A 17,669-nucleotide genomic window follows, 5' to 3' on the forward strand; every position below is an offset into this window, starting at 1 on the left:
GAACCACTATAAAGCACCTTTTGTGCAATGGAAACATTCCATGGATGTTAACGTTTCTTCATGGAGCCTTTTTTATTTAGTTATTTATGAGTGAAATAAATATATTGTTTTCTAAGTGTGAAGAACATTTTAATCATCTAAAGAAATGTTTAGATGTTGGCTGACCTTAGAGGACCAGAAACTGGATTAAACTGGCTTAAAACGAGCCTGGTCAGGTTCGGAAACCACCTAGTTCACCCTAAACCTTATTTAACCATCATGTTGTGTTCAGTTATTTTGACCTTGACCTTGTTATCACATTGTACAAGACAGGGTATAAAAAAGTTCCAGTTTATAAGTTTTGTACTTTTCCCCCACCTTGTTATACTTGTGGTGTTCCTGATCAAAAATGACCTACAAAAACATTGCTTATAAATTTCTCATTATGCTATATTATTACCAAATATTAGATTCAATCTTTTTGTCAACTTGTTTTCTTTCAGTTAACCCAAAAACTGAGAATTGCCAAAATTATCCACAAATAGTGCATTTTTTTTTATCCAAAAACCAAGAATTGCCAAAATTATCCACAAATAGTGATTTTTTTTTATCCAAAACCAAAGAATTGCCAAAATTATCCACAAATAGTGCATATTTTTTTTTATCCAAAAACCAAAAATTGCCAAAATTATCCACAAATAGTATTTTTTTATCCAAAAACCAAGAATTGCCAAAATTATCCACAAATAGTGATTTTTTTTTATCCAAAAACCAAGAATTGCCAAAATGATCCACAAATAGTGATTTTTTTTTTATCCAAAAACCTAGAATTGCGAAAATTATCCACAAATATTGATTTTGTTTTATCCAAAAACCAAGAATTGCCAAAATGATCCACAAATAGTGATTTTGTTTTATCCAAAAACCAAGAGTTGCCAAAATTATCCACAAATAGTACATTTTTTTTAATCTAAAAACCAAGAATTGCCAAAATGATCCACAAATAGTGATTTTGTTTTATCCAAAAACCAAGAGTTGCCAAAATTATCCACAAATAGTACATTTTTTTTAATCTAAAAACCAAGAATTGCCAAAATGATCCACAAATAGTGATTTTGTTTTATCCAAAAACCAAGAGTTGCCAAAATTATCCACAAATAGTACATTTTTTTTAATCTAAAAACCAAGAATTGCCAAAATGATCCACAAATAGTGATTTTGTTTTATCCAAAAACCAAGAGTTGCCAAAATTATCCACAAATAGTACATTTTTTTTAATCTAAAAACCAAGAATTGCCAAAATGATCCACAAATAGTGATTTTGTTTTATCCAAAAACCAAGAGTTGCCAAAATTATCCACAAATAGTACATTTTTTTTAATCTAAAAACCAAGAATTGCCAAAATGATCCACAAATAGTGATTTTGTTTTATCCAAAAACCAAGAGTTGCCAAAATTATCCACAAATAGTGATTTTTTTTACCCAAAAACCAAGAATTGCCAAAATTATCCGCAAATAGTGCATTTTTTTTAATCCAAAAACCAACAATTGCCAAAATTATCCACAAATAGTTATTTTTTTTATCCAAAAACCAAGAATTGCCAAAATTATCCACAAATAGTTTTTTTTTTAATCCAAAAACCAAGAATTGACAAAATTATCCACAAATAGTGATTTTTTTACCCAAAAACCAAGAATTGCCCAAATTATCCACAAATAGTGCATTTTTTTTACCCAAAAACCAAGAATTGCCAAAATTATCCACAAATAGTGATTTTTTTTTATCCAAAAACCAAGAATTGCCAAAATTATCCACAAATAGTGCATTTTTTTAACCCAAAAACTGAGAATTGACAAAATTACCCACAAATAGTGATTTTTAAATCAATCAATCAATCAATAAATAATACTGCCAAACTTACCTGCTTTTTCATTTAAAAACTGAGGTGCATAAGCTCAGATCAGTGAGACCTGTGTTCAGTCAGTTCAAAAAGAAATACAAAACGTGTGCTAATTGAAAGAAGAAGAAAAAAGGTGATAAAAAGATTGAATCCAATATTTGGTGATAATATTGCATAATAACAGATTTATCACCAGATTTTAAAAGGCTGCTCTAGTAAAAAAGTAATATATTTAAATTATTTATTTCATACCATGTATAGTTTAAATCTATTAACATATTTACTGACATATTTTGTTTGTTTTTAACAGAAATGGAAGGAAAATGACCACTACGTTAACACAGGGATACCGGTAACTAACCGCATTACTCTGAAATCACTTTAAACACTTGTTGATGATTATTAATAGTAGGCCACTGGCGTCTTAAACGAACGATGAATGATATACACGTAAAAAAGACGCTGGCTGCTTAACCATATTAGACACAGGGCTTGAACTTTCATTACGATTAATAAGAGATCTCCCACAGGAACTGCATTTTGACCTTATTCATTTCACAGATGCCTCTTATATCGCTGTCGAGAGCCTGATTGGATTTTCCATCACCTGTGGAGCTTTGCATGACTGACGGAGATGATGACTGTATGTCTGCTGGTTTGTAATATCCCAGATGCCCCATTAGCCTAGAATCCTGAAAGATTTGTGTTGCAAACCGGCAGTATAATGTGCGCGGTGACGTGAAGTGAACCAAGATAACAGCAGCTCTGTGAAGATTATACTCACTGATCATTAGATATCTATCACGGAGCTTGACACAGTCGGATAATCACAGACGCCGAGGCAATAATATTTGGGTGCTTTCATTAAAAGAGAATAGATGGAAGTCTGGTAAGCAGGAATAAGTTAAGCAAAATTACTCGACGGGTTCCTGACTCGCTGTGAAGGTGTCGAAAAGAAGCTTCTGTTTTAATGAATACTGATGCAGACTGGTGTGGAGTCCGAAATATTGAATTTATGAGGTCCGACCGCAGGAATGACCAAGCAAAGTTGAGTTTACAGTACAAGCTGGAAACTCAGAGTTGCTGAAATCAGTGTGAGTCAATGTGAAACTTTTGCCAACACAGTTGCCTGTTACCGTAATTTGATTGATTGATTTAATTTCATTTCGATGTATTTTTCTGTTTCCACATTTTATTCTAATTTATACTTCATTACTTAAAGGGGTAGTTCATCCAAAAACGAAAATTCTGAAACCTGAAAAATTAACTGAATGAAAACATTATTAGAATGTTTTTAGAACATCATATTTTTGTTAGCTGTGGTATTTTCGTAATATTAAGGCTTTATCATAGACAACAAAAATGTAAGTCACTGAGAGGCTGCTTTATACAAAATAAATAAATTAAATGAATAAACAAGCAATAGAAATGGTTCTTGTCGTGATTTAAATGTTATTAACAGGTTACAAAAACATTTCTAACAATGTTCTACTAACTTTATTTTCACCCAAAATATAGCACTATTGAATGTTTATTTCTAATATTATAAGAATGTTTAAATGTCTTTTTTTTGTTTTGTTTTCATTTTCCTAAAATGTTTCTTACAACGTTCTACTAATTTTTCACCCAAAATATAACCTTATTGGATGTTTATTTGTAACATTTTAAGAACGTTAAAATGTCCAATGTTTCTTGTCGTGATTAGAATGTGATTTAAAGGTTACAAAAAAAAAAAATCTTGTTACGTTCATCAAGTGCAAATAACATCAAAAGGACATTTTGCATGAAAATGCGTATCAATAGCATGATTTTTTTTTTACGTGCTACTTATACACAGAAACTGACTTTAGCGTGCATACGATACGTACGTGTTTGACGCGCATACAATACGCAGTTTTTGCATGCATATGATAGCCACTATGTTGGCGTACATATAATACGCATCTACCCCAAAACCCTAAACCTACCAATTGCGTATCATATGCACGCCAAAGTCCATTTTGCGTATAAATAGTACGCCTAATAGAAACCGAAAACCGTGCCACTGAAATGTACTTTCATGAGATCGGGTTATTTTGTCTTACCATTTATATAACTTAAAAAAAAAAAACATTAGTGGAAGTTGTGGGAACGTTCCCTGTTAGCTGGGACTAAACTCAATCAGTAATCCGTCCGTTAGCGTTCCCATTCATCTCAGTGGCAGTTCGTTATTTATTACATAATCAGTAGCAAACGGAGAGTGGGCCGGCTGCAGGATTAGTATCTGGTTCTGATCAGAGTTGCACATCAAAGGGAATTTATGCAGGATGTTGGGCTGGTTTCTGCCGCAGGCGCCATGGTACTTCTCCCCTTTATCTTTTTGAAGTTCTGCACAGAAGTGCATGTTGAATGAGGGTCATGAAGACGACCGCACACCAACCAAACGCTGGAGGATTCAAGTGTGTGTGTGTGTGTGTGTGTGTGTGTGTGTGCTAGTATAGTAATAAGTAATAAGGATAGTAAAACCTGAAATTTTTGACATTGTGGGGACTGGCCTGCGGTACTCATAAGGGAAAAATGATTAAAAATAGTAAATGATGTTTATCTGAAAGTATAAGAATGCTGACAGGTTTCCTGTAAGGGCTAGGTTTAGGGTTAGGGGATAGAAAATATCGTTTGGTCAGTATAAATGTAAAAGTAGTCTATGGAAAGTCCCTACAATTCACAGAAACAAACGTGTGTGTTTGTGTGTGTTCTGCTTGCAGATTTATTCAAACTAAACTTCACACCAGTTCCGTATCAAGCTGCTCGCAGTGTAACTTCCCATAAATGTGAATAAGCTGCGAATCATCTTTAACGTGAACGTTTTTCATCCTTTGTTCATGCACATCAGCGCTCTAAACGCCACAGTTTGAACCTCATGAATCAGTCACGAGCCGTTCGTGCGGATCAGCTTTACACGTGAAGGAACGTTCCAGATCCGTTGATGTGGATCGTTAGGGTGAGCCGAGGAGTCATTATTTGTTTCCTCAAGGAGCCCGAAGCGAGGCGACAAAAGGTCTGTTAAAAATGAGACTGTGGCTTTCTGGCCCATTAGCCTGAGGGAGAAGCTCTGGCCGCGGTCTTCCATTACTCTGGCATCTCTATCCCCTCCAGAGGAAGCGTTCCGGCCTCACAGCCGTTCATCATCCCGATACATGTAAGGAATCTCTTCCTCCAGGCCAGGGTCAGTGTGTTTTGTTGTATGCTGCTATGTGTGAGATTCTAGATTATATGGTGTTTCTGTTTTTCTTAATGTATAGGCCTACCAAAAACGCTAAACACTTCTAAAAAATAACTAAACAAGCCTCACTGGTAAAACATGGTCTAAGTTCTAGTGAAATGTTTGTGTTTTATGTTATATGCTTGCAAATGTTTATTTTGTCAGAATGCACACTGTCGTGTTTTTTGGCAACAAAAATACGCTAAAAAAAGGTTTTTCTAACGTTCCCTTTAGGTTATGAAAATGTTATGTTCTCTGAATGATCTATTTTTAAAAATATTATTTTCTTGGTGTTACGAAAACATTCTGTTTTATTGTTTTTTTTGCGGACATTAAGGGAACGTTATTTTTGAATGTTCTTTGAACGTTCTGAAACGAGTCGTAACATTAAAAAAAACACACAATCCCTGCCAACAACATTGCAACAGATGTTGCTCATTTGTAGCTCAGAGGAATTCAGTAAGTCTTGGGTGTTCTCCTAAAATTCTTCAGGAGGAATAAAAACAAACCTAAAACGAGTCAATAATTGGTATAGAGCTAAAAAATGAATGTGAATAACAGCTCAGATCATTTGATCTTAAAAGAAGTTTGAGTTCATACTGAGATCTCCGACTTTTGCAGACGTTGGCATCTTGAGCAAATCTGAGCACAGTTTGAGGCAATCGTTGAGATCTCAAACTCAGAAGGAGACACATCCCAGCAAACAGGGAACGTTCTGGCACGGTTCTCTCAGAGCTGAAAAAATGTTAGAGTTAATATAATGATTATTGAAAGTTATCTGGTCTATAGTAATGTTCTCAAAATGTTACAAACTTTTTTTCTGAAACGTTTTATTTGAATGCTCATCTGAAGCTTTTTACTTGTTTTTTTTGGAACATTCAGAGAACATTCAAAAGTAACATTCTCATAATGTTTACAAAATGATACAATGGGACGTTCCCTTAACAGTCACAAAACCTAGAATTTTTTTTAAACATTTAAAAGAAGATTAAAAAATGACACTTTCAGAACTTAACGGAAACGTTTGCTTAAACTATTAAATATAGTTCTTAAAAGAAACATCAGAGGACTCCAGTAAAAGTCTCAATTTGCTTTCCTTTTAATCTCATTAACGCTTATGAGAAACAATCAAGAGGGCTGTGTTTTTTCTCATATGCATGCATTTGTAACTTGATTAATTTGCATTAATAAAACCAAAGTATGTTCCGTACAGTCTCTATCACTACATCAGCTAATCATCAAACATCAATCACTTGCTTGTATTTTTGCCCACTTTGTGTTCCAGCGTAATTGTGGTCCGTCGCACAGTTTGGAAGCTTGTGGAGATGTTTTGCATAGAAATGAGCAGTAGATCTGGAGACGAGCACTCCATCCGTGAGAATCTGTTGCCAGTCGGCTTGAACATGAGCGTCTCTCTGAGGTCCAAACGCTCCAACATAATAAACACTTGAGCGCAAGATGCACTGGAGGGTGTTTGTGGAGGAAAATAGATCTCAAATGCTGTTGTTTGGCTTGTCTTGAGGAATAAACTGCTGGGAGAATCTCAATTATCAGGACAGCTGCAGTTTTTCCTTGCTTCAGTCTCCTTTGCTTTGCTGAGTGGGGTGTTGTATTGTGAAGAACGTTCTGATAAAGCTGACTTGACATAAAAATTCCAGTAGGTGTAAAAAAATTTCACGTTTAATTCAATGTGTCACATGCTGTTTCTTTGCAATTATTTGTGAAATTTACTAGCAATATATATATATATATATATATATATATATAATTATTATTATTATTATTATGTATTGAATTATTATTATTATTATTATTATTATTATTATTATTATTTTACTTAACCTATTAGTCATGTCTTATTTAATATGTGTAAATAAATCTGCCTGTTTTTTTTTTCTTCCTTCTTTTTTTATTATTTCAACACAAATTTGGAGTCGAAACATATTTATTAAACTGTGCAATTTAAATGTTTATATGCAAGTTTTTATTTAGGCGTTGCCTATTTGATTATTAAATGTTATACATTTAAAATGTTCTGCTAAATGAAAACTCTAGTTTCAGTTTCAGTAAGAAAATAATTTTAGTGCATCACTAATATATATGATTTCAGACATTTTTAACCCAGGATGATGGTCATGTGTTAGTTAGTTAGTTGGGTTGACTCTCATAATTGCTCCATTATGCTGTGAAAGAGCATCTTTCTCCATTGACGGTCATTCAAAATTAATGTAATAATCACAAATGTTTCATTGACCAGTGACTGTTTTTCTTTTGCAGCCTCTTAAGAGCATGAAAACAGTTTTCTCTCTTCTAATCTGCAGTCTTTGTCCTCAGATCTTAGGACCCAGTCCACACAATAATTTATGTTCTTTATGTCAAGCCGGGTTATCAGGTGAGCATTTCAAGCATTTGATGCATTAAGAACATCATGTCAGGGAATAATGAATGTCAGGAATATGAGATGAACTCTCTCCTGCAGTTTTTGCGCAGTAGCAGGTCATTTTGTTATTCTGCCAGCATCTGCTTTGGCGAGTGACCTGTGAGACGTCTCTGGTTGACATTTGACAGAAAATGTCATTGCTTAGAAGTGCACTTCAGCTCAACTCATATGATTATATTTTGAAGAACAGACTAGAGAAAAGTGGTCAGTGTGTGTCTGATTCACTGTTTGTTCACAGCATGGACGCTTTTCAATGAACACACAAGCCTTTTCAATGATTTTGACGTGTGTAACTCCACTCTCGTGGCTGTATACGTAACTGTTAGAGTGATCATCAGTACTCTTCTCAGAGCCTTGCTGAATAAAACAGTTTAAACCAGAGTAAAGTTGTTAGCTGGGCTCCCAATCAAGCTGGTTATACTGGCGTGGTTTGATGGTTTTAGAGGGTTTTGCGTCCTCTGATCAGGCTCAGATATGGCTAAACCAGCTGAGACCAGCAGATCTGTTCCATAGGCTGTTTTTTTTCAGCAGGCATACCATCCTTTTTAGTATTTTCAAAGATGAATTTGCAAGATATAAAGTCAAAATTCTAAGCTGTAAACTTGCAATTGTGAAAAAAGCTAATAATTCCGAAATATAAAGTCAGAATCGCAAGATAAAAAAGTTAGAATTGCAAGATAAGAAGTAGGGGTGTGCGATACATATCGTCTGCGATAATATCGTAATTGTTGTTTTAACGATGTGCGATTTGACATTATCGAGTATTTTGCAAAAACCATTCAAAACAGCCCTACAGAGTGATCAGTTAATCAATTTCACACAAAGAGTGCCGTTTTTTTCTCCAAAAATTACCATGATTACAAATGTGATATTGTTTTTTTTTTTACGACAGTTCAATAAACAAGAAGTTAATTAAGATACTTACGTTTTAGACACCATTTTGGCTGTTTTTCCTCTTATTTCACCAACAAAAATAATTCCAAACAAAGCCACAGCACAGTTTTGTGTGTCTGAGCAACATGACGGTGTGTGTCGCAGTGTCTTTTTATTATTTAAATAATTTCAAATATCAGTATTCAACGTTTTATGTTTAATATATCAAAACATTATTTATGCATTTGTAACTGCAGGTTAAATGCATTCATGTCCTGCATTAAACTGTGTGTAAACACATCTAAATGCCACTTCAGATGCAGCTTCTGTGTTTCCTCTGCATTATCTAATTCACTTATTAAATTTAAGAATTTGACTCAAAAGATAATGGACACTCTCAGAAAGAAAATGGCTTTATAAAAGGTAAAACTGCCCATAAGAATATGAAGAATATCAAAAACTTTAGGAGTCAGTTCAAGATACCAGCACAATAACACACTCAGCAAAATACCGTCTAATTATCGTAATCGATAAAATCACAGAAAATATAGAGATATTATTTTTGGTCAACATCGCACACCCCTAATTAAAAAGTCAGAATTGTGAGACATAAACTTGCAATTGTGAGAAAAAAAAATCAGAATTGTGAGATATAAAATCAGTATTGCAAGATATTATAAAGTCAGAACTGTGAGATGTAAACTTGTAATTGTGAGAAAAATACTCACGATATAAAGTCGACATTGTGAGCTGTAAACTTTAAATTGTGAAAAAAGAAACTCATAATGCCACAATATAAAGTCAGAATTGCGAGATATTATAAAGTAAGAATTGCAATTGTGAGGGGGGAAAAAACTCCAAAGTATAAACACAGAATTTCGAGATATAAACTCAGGATTGCAAGATATAAAGTCAGAATTATAGAAACTTGTAATTGTGAGAAATAATACTCAGAATTACTCAGTGAGATATAAACTCAAAAATCGAGATATGTATAGTCAGAATTGTGAGCTGCAAACTTGCAATTGTGAAAAAAGAAACGCATAATTCCAAAAATATAAAGTCAGAATTGTGGGATATTAAGTCAGAATTGTGAGCTGTAAACTTGCAATTGTGAGACATAATACTCAGAATTGTGAGATATAAACTCAAAAATTGAGATATAAAGTCAGAATTATGAGATATTATAAAGTCAGAATTGTGAGCTGTAAACTTGCAATTGTGAGAAATAATGCTCAGAATTGTGAGATATAAACTCAAAAATTGAGATATACAGTCAGAATTATGAGATATTATAAAGTCAGAATTGCGAGCTGTAAACTTGCAATTGAGAAAAAAGAAACGCATAATTCCAAAATTTGAAGTAAGAATTGTAAGATATTATAAAGTAAGAATTGCGAGATATAAACTTGTTTATACAAACTTTCCTCATTTATTGTGAGGAAAAACTCATTGTTGCAAAATAATAAGTTACAACTACCTTTTTTTAGTATTCCATGGAAGAAACCAAAAAACAGAATCGCAAGATATAAAGATAGTGTGATATAAACTCAGAAAATAATATGTGACATAAACTTAGAATTGTGAGATATGAACTCAAGACTTTTTTTAAACTAGAAATTTCAGAATTGCGGGAAAGAAAAGTCCGAATTGTAAGATAAAAAGTTGCAATTATCGTTTTTGTTTTTGTATATAAGCAGAAACAGGCTTCCATATGCAGTGTTGGAGAAAGTTACTTTTAAAAGTAATGCATTACAATATTGTTACTTCCTAAAAAAGTAACTAATTATGTTACTTTTTTACTTTTTACTGAAAGTAATGCGTTACGTTACTTTTGCGTTACTTTTTAAATCTGGGCAGTGCTTGCTTGTTTGCTTTTAATATAAAAAGTTTTATTTTTGGCAAATATAAAAGCCCTTTCACACCAAAAGCCTGAGGCTGAAGGAAATGTAAATTCACGTCTGTACAGAAGAACACAGAAGAAGAAAGTTCAACACTCTTCAGGCAATAAACAAAGAAGAAGAAATGTTAGTTTATCTTGTGTAATTTTTTCTTATTAGTATGATTGAATTGGATCACTGAAGGTCAGCAGCAAATTGGTTAATAAAATGGGATTAAATACATAAAGGATATTTGTATTATTTAACATATTTAATTATTGCAGCTTTGAGTCATATTCTGAGTTGCGTTTAACTGTTTTTATTCATTTTGAGGAAAACTAAATCTGATTTTTTTTTTGTGAGTGAGTGAGATGAATTAATGCATGTTCACATTTATTCTAGAACTAAAGTAACATCTTACTCCCGATTTCTCTCAACATGGGGACAGGAGAGCTTTCAATCAATAAATGGGAAATAAAAGTAACTGGCGTTACTTATTTGAAAACGTAACTCAGATATTTTCTTCTAAATTAAAAAGTAATGCGTTACTTTACTAGTTACTCGAAAAAAGTAATCTGATTACGTAACGCGCGTTACTTGTAATGCATTACCCCCAACACTGTCCATATGTGACTGATCACTAGAATGTGGAAAATCATTACGCACAACATTATAGTGCAGTTTTGCCCAGCACAGTACTGTATGTCCAGGTATGGTTAAGCTGTGATTTGGGTTGTTAGTTTGAGTTAAAGAGGACGTTCACAGGTAAGTTTGGGGTTGATGTTTGTCTGAAGAGTCTATTTACAGTCTCACGATCCCTTCTCGCTGCAGGCAGGCAGACAGGTGGCCATTAGCTCACGATGGAGCCGATGAAGGCTGTCTGCACAGATGACTGCCTCCTAGTTTGGGCTTCAAATGTCATTTTCTCCGCTGCATTTCTCAGCCCCCGCAGACCTGGGCCTCTGTACCAATTTAGACGTCAACCCTTGACATTTGGCAGATTTTCCTCAACCCTGAGTCACCCACGGATCTCCAGTTGGGAAGGAACAGGGGATTTCTGGACGGGTTGATCCGCATCAGGAGCGTAGGGTGAAGATCACGCACCTGTCATCAATGCCTGGTTATCTGAGTGATTACAGTCATCCAGACTCAATGCATCAGTAACGGATCAAACCTCCCATTTAATGATGGAGTGTTTCAAATACAAGTGTTTTTACATTTCAACCTCTCATTCTCTGTGAACATAATCATGCACCACAGGAGAAATCTGTCATTTTTTTCCTGGAAGTAATGAAATTCCCACCAGTGTCAATTTACACTATCTCACATTATTATTATTGCATGAATAGCATTATGCGAAGGAAATGACAATGGTGGAAACTACATAGAAATGCTGTTTATATATCTTGGAAATGTGTCTGCATCTTGATTTATATCCTGTTTTGTTTTATTTTATTTTTTGCTGTTGTGTGTGTATAATTTTCAACAACCTGGCAGAAGAATTAAAATCTCCTGGAGGACATGCAAACATACATTCAATCTCACATTTCCGACTTTATATCTCACGATTCTGACTTTATATCTTACAATTTGAAATTGTTTGTATGTCCTCCAGGAGATTTTAATACTTCTGCCAGATTGTTGTTGAAAATTAGAACATGTTTTTAAGTGACTTGCCTGGTTAAATAAAGGTTAATAATAATAATCTCACAATTCTGACTTTATATCTCACAATACTGACTTTATATCTTGCAATTCCGAGTTTAAAATTCCACAATTCCAACTTTATATCTTGCAATTCCGAGTTTAAAACTCACAATTACAATTTTATATCTCACAATTCTGACTTCATATCTTGCAGTTCTGACTTCTCACAATTCCAACTTTACATCTCACAATTCTTTCTTTACTTCTCACAATTCCAACTTTACGTCACGCAAATCTAACTTCATATCTCACAATTCCGACTTTATAACTTGCAATTCCGACTTCATATCTCACAATTTGGACTTTACATCTCACAATTCCGAATTTATACCTTGCAATTCCAACTTTATGCCTTGCAATTCCGACTTCATATCTCACAATTTAGACTTTACATCTCACAATTCCGACTTTACATGTCACAATGCTGACTTTACATCTCACAATTTCCGACTTTATATCTTGCAATTCCAACTATATACCTTGAAATTCCGACTTCATATCTCACAATTTGAACTTTACATCTCTCAATTTCGACTTTACATCTCACAATTCTCAAATTTATACCTTGCAATTCCAACTTTATATCTCACAATTCCAACATTTCAACACATTTCTGACACAATTTCAACAATTCTGACTTCATATATCACAATTCCGACTTTACATCACAATTCCGACTTTACATCTCACAATTCCGACTTTATATCTCACAATTGCGACTTCATATCTCACAATTCCGACTTCATATCACAATTCCGACTTTATATCTTGCAATTGCAACTTCATATCTCACAATTCCGACTTTATATCTTGCAATTGCGACTTCATATCTCACAATTCCGACTTCATATCTCACAATTCAGACTTTACATCACAATTCCGACTTTACATGTCACAATTCTGACTTTACATCTCACAATTTCCGAGTTTATATCTTGCAATTCCAACTATATACCTTGAAATTCCGACTTCATATCTCACAATTTCGACTTTACATCTCACAATTCTCGAATTTATACCTTGCAATTCCAACTTTATATCTCACAATTCCAACATTTCAACATAATTCTGACACAATTTCAACAATTCCGACTTTATGTCTTGCAATTCTGACTTCATATCTCACAATTCCGACTTTACATCACAATTCAGACTTTACATCACAATTCCGACTTTATATCTTGCAATTGCAACTTCATATCTCATAATTCCGACTTCATATCTCACAATTCCGACTTTACATCACAATTCCGACTTTATATCTTGCAATTGCAACTTCATATCTCACAATTCCGACTTTATATCTTGCAATTGCGACTTCATATCTCACAATTCAGACTTTACATCACAATTCCGACTTTACATGTCACAATTCTGACTTTACATCTCACAATTTCCGACTTTATATATTGCAATTCCAACTATATACCTTGAAATTCCGACTTCATATCTCACAATTCCGACTTTACATGTCACAATTCTGACTTTACATCTCACAATTTCCGACTTTATATATTGCAATTCCAACTATATACCTTGAAATTCCGACTTCATATCTCACAATTTGAACTTTACATCTCTCAATTTCGACTTTACATCTCACAATTCTCAAATTTATACCTTGCAATTCCAACTTTATATCTCACAATTCCAACATTTCAACACAATTTCAACAATTCTAATTTTATATCTTGCAGTTCTGACTTTACATCTCACAATTCTAAAAAAGGGCCAAATCGTGAGATAAGAAGTCGTAATTACCTTTTTCAGTTTTTATCCTGTAGTGAAAGCAAGCTGCCAGTCACATGACATTTACAGCTGGAAACTGAAAACAAGCCAGCACCAGAACTGAATGCCCATGAGACTTTCTCGTGTTCTTCAGCAGCTGCTATTGAGATTAATGTGAATGCTGGCAGTCAGATCTCTACAGGTGTCACACAGCTTCTTGACTGAGGATCTAATTCAAGAAAAAGTCAGTAATGCAGATAAAAGTAGCTTTAGTTCTCACATACATTAATCATGTGGTTGCATTAATGGGTATCTTACAGGCTCATTTATACCCAAGGGTTTATTTTTATTAAAACTAAAAATATGCAAAAACTGTGAAAATAGTATTTAAGATATATGATGTTTTAAGACAGTAAAATGCCAGCTGTGAAATCATTCTATTCCATTTTTTTTAATCCAAAAATGTGTCGTTTGCACCATGCAGAGTTATCAAGCAAAATGCATAATTGGAGATTCGGTGGAAATGACATTCCAGCAGAAAAAAAAATTCTCGAGTGGTATCAGTACATCTTATTGGTCATCTGCTGCTTTCTGAGGTTTATTTCTCTTTTTAAATTCACAGAATATGACGCTGTTGGAAGTTTCACACTGATGGAGCAACACTGACACCCAGCGGTCAATGGATGTATTTCACACACACATCAACCCTGTTATCCACATTTTCATCATCTCATCAGGTATTTCTTAATTAATATACTGGATGAAATATTAAAACCATTTTTTATTAGTCAATAATATTAGTTTGTTTATCATAATATCAGAGTCTGATAAACACACTCCTTATCAGTGAATATGACTCAGACTCACACCTAAATATAAGATTGATATATTTGAATTGCATATAAAATTTAAATTATTTGGGCAGTTTTAACATAAACTAATAAACTTAATTTCATGCATATTTGTCGGTCAACCAGGCCAGATTTCTGCATTTAAAAATAACAGTGTAGTCTATTATTAACTATTTGCATTTATTTGATTTTATTTAATAAGCATATTTTCAAAATGCATTTATTCAGATTAGAATCAGCATAGATCTGTTAATTGTGAAAACAATTACATTTATTGGGTTAAAAGTATGAACATGATTAAAATATGCCTAGTTGCGGAACAAGCAATATCCATTTAGTTAGAAACTATTTATTGATGATAAATATATAAAGATGGTTATTGTTATTTTACAATTTATTTAATGTTTATTATAGCATGATTATGGAAATCTGACCGGTTTCATTTATGTATGACTGACAGATATTTGCAAAAATGTGCAAATATTAATCTTTTTTTGTAATGCATTTATTTATTTGTTTAAAGGGACAAAAATGTTATATGCAGTTCTTTAAAATCTTACATTTTTATTTATTTATCATTAGTTTTTTTTATTGATTGATTGATTGAGTGCATTAACAATATACCTTAAAATCAATAAAGTCAATAATTAATGACTCTATACCACTTTTGTGCTAACGTTTTGAGAACATTATTTTCTGTGTTTTATATTATTACTTTTTAATGCATTCATTCATTTATAATTATTTTATCAATTATTTTAATTTTATTATGTTGTGTAATCATATAATAATTTATTTTTATTTCATTCAATAGAAAATACAAATTACTGACAATGTTGTGGAAAGACAAAGAAAGAGAAGAGAAGAGAATGAAAGAAGAAAGCTAAGATTATTCAGTAAACTCAATAAACAAAACAATAAACTACTTCATATGCTCATATCTGGCTTTTTCACTCAGCTTCTTGGACTCTGTCATCTGGGATGCTTTCTAATCACAATGTTCTCCTAAACTGTGAATTTGGTCTCTTTAGAAAGACTGAAAGCAGTCAGGACTTTATAAATCCAGTTTGTTTTGGTTATGTATTCTGTATATAATGAGAGTGCTGTGTATGTACATATACGAGTTTGTTTTACAGCTAGTTTGTCAAAAGTGTGTTTGTCAGAATAAGGAGGTGAAAAGCTGATGCGGGAAATGATGACATGCACTGGATTGCACAACATTTCCGAATATGTGGAAATGTCTAATTTGGCAGAATGTAAGGCTTTCATTCAGTTCGATCCAAAATCCAGTTTCTGATCCAGGCTGGTCTAGACCTCATCGATGTAGTTTCCCCTGGTTAAGCATCTTTACCAGGCTGGTTAGAGTTAAACTGAATTAACCCTGCTACTATGTTCCAAAAACCAGTTCTACAGCTCTTTGTATTTTTTTTTTTGAGACAGTGTTCTTAATTAGGTCTCGTTGGTCGAGATGAACCGCTTTTTCTGTGTGTTTAGTCTTAGCAGTCTTTGTCAATCGAACAAACAAATGTTCTGAAACTGAAAAACCACGTCTGTTAATGGCATGACTAATAAAATGGCAGTTTGGAGAGCGCAAACGTATTTTTGCTTAGTTTCACTTCTCTGCATCTTCCAAATATTGCTGTGACGTTTATGAGGAACAGACAGATCAACTATGAAACATATAACTCATATAACTCATCTGTGAACATTTAGAGACTATGAATGATGGAGACGCACACAATTAAAGCCGTTTTTTTGTCAGTATGTGATGAAATGCTGAAGGTGGATGATGAAAATGTTAAAATAACACTTAATTCTCCTTTTCATTTCCTGGGAATCTCATGGATTTGAGGCTCATGTCTGCAGGGTATCTCAGTGTGTTTAGTCACACACATCGAAACTGCCCTGACAAAAATGTATTCATTAAATAGTTATGCTTGAACATTAACTGTAAGAGAATGACTCAGCATGAAGGAATTGATTCAAAGTCCTTGTAGAAAGTCACTTATTAACTTTTAGTTTAATTACTTCTTACTTCATCTATCGTTGTTTGTGTGTTGTTTAGGGGTTCAAGCGTGTAGCACTGAAACCCTATTGTAATTGTAAGAATGGTCACGAATCAGCGATCTCCACGTAAAACGGACCGTGCAGACCAAACCGTAAGTCGTAGAGACTTGAAACTTGGAGGGATGGTAGTACTCACATCGCCTACAATGTGACCAAAGCTCGCCCCAATCGGCCTGACGGGGGCGCTACAGCGATCGAAAGTACGAAAACGATAACTCCTAAACCGTCAGTCAAGCGTCTTATGTCGTATTTCGAATTTTTTGAAAAACCTACTTTTGCGAACTAGTCCTAGGTTTTTCATCCGATCGGAACCAAACCAGTGCAGAAAGATTCTCTGGAGAGTGAATATCAATAATTATCAAAAAAAAAGTTAAACTTTTGACTCACCGTCACAAAGGGGTGGCAAAAAGTTATAAAGGAGCAGGGCCACTTTTAGTAAAATGCCGAATGAGATATCTTCGTCAAACTCAGAACACTTATGTAAGAGCTCAATCTGAGGTCACATGGAAAAAAACAAATAAAAATCACGGAGCTTGGCCACTTGGTGGCACAATAAGAGGAAAAAACATAAAAATTGCTATAACTGCGCTACCATTTGTCCTATCAACATGAAAATCAGTGTGCACGGTCTTGGTCCAATGTGCCACAAGTGTCTACAAGGACATTTGCATATTTCAAAAAACATGATTGGAACGAAAATTGGTGTGCCTGTTCGACTCATGGCCCCAAAGGTCTGAGAGAAATTTGAAAGAAATCGGCCACTGGGGGGGGCAGTATTGCATTTTTCAAGGGCGTAAACGATTGTACGTCGCGCAGTTTTTCACACATACGCACAATATTCATATCATATGATAGAACAACTCATTCCGGACAACTTTGCCTCTAGAACCACTGCTGTCAATCAAATTGATTTTTAAATGATTGAGAAGATGTAAAAAAAAACTACATTTGAAAACTAGTCCTAGGTTTTTCGCTCAATCTGGAAAAAAAAAACACTTCTG

At 33.9% G+C, this 17,669-nt stretch overlaps 1 long non-coding RNA gene across 2 annotated transcripts; it reads left to right on the forward strand.

Moving 5' to 3' along the window:
- The first annotated feature begins 4,792 nt into the window (after nt 1-4,792).
- LOC107698900 (uncharacterized) lies at nt 4,793-15,467 on the forward strand. Of its 2 annotated transcripts, none has more exons than XR_001635394.1 (3): nt 4,793-5,086; nt 14,373-14,487; nt 15,416-15,467. It is a non-coding gene; the product is annotated as an uncharacterized LOC107698900 (long non-coding RNA). The 2 variants fall into 2 exon arrangements; XR_001635393.1 differs by having other exon boundaries at nt 4,793-5,059.
- Nucleotides 15,468-17,669: the final 2,202 nt, after the last annotated feature.

The sequence above is a fragment of the Sinocyclocheilus anshuiensis genome, unplaced genomic scaffold (assembly GCF_001515605.1).
Source record: "Sinocyclocheilus anshuiensis isolate Anshui unplaced genomic scaffold, SAMN03320099.WGS_v1.1 scaffold1854, whole genome shotgun sequence".
NCBI lineage: Eukaryota > Metazoa > Chordata > Actinopteri > Cypriniformes > Cyprinidae > Sinocyclocheilus > Sinocyclocheilus anshuiensis.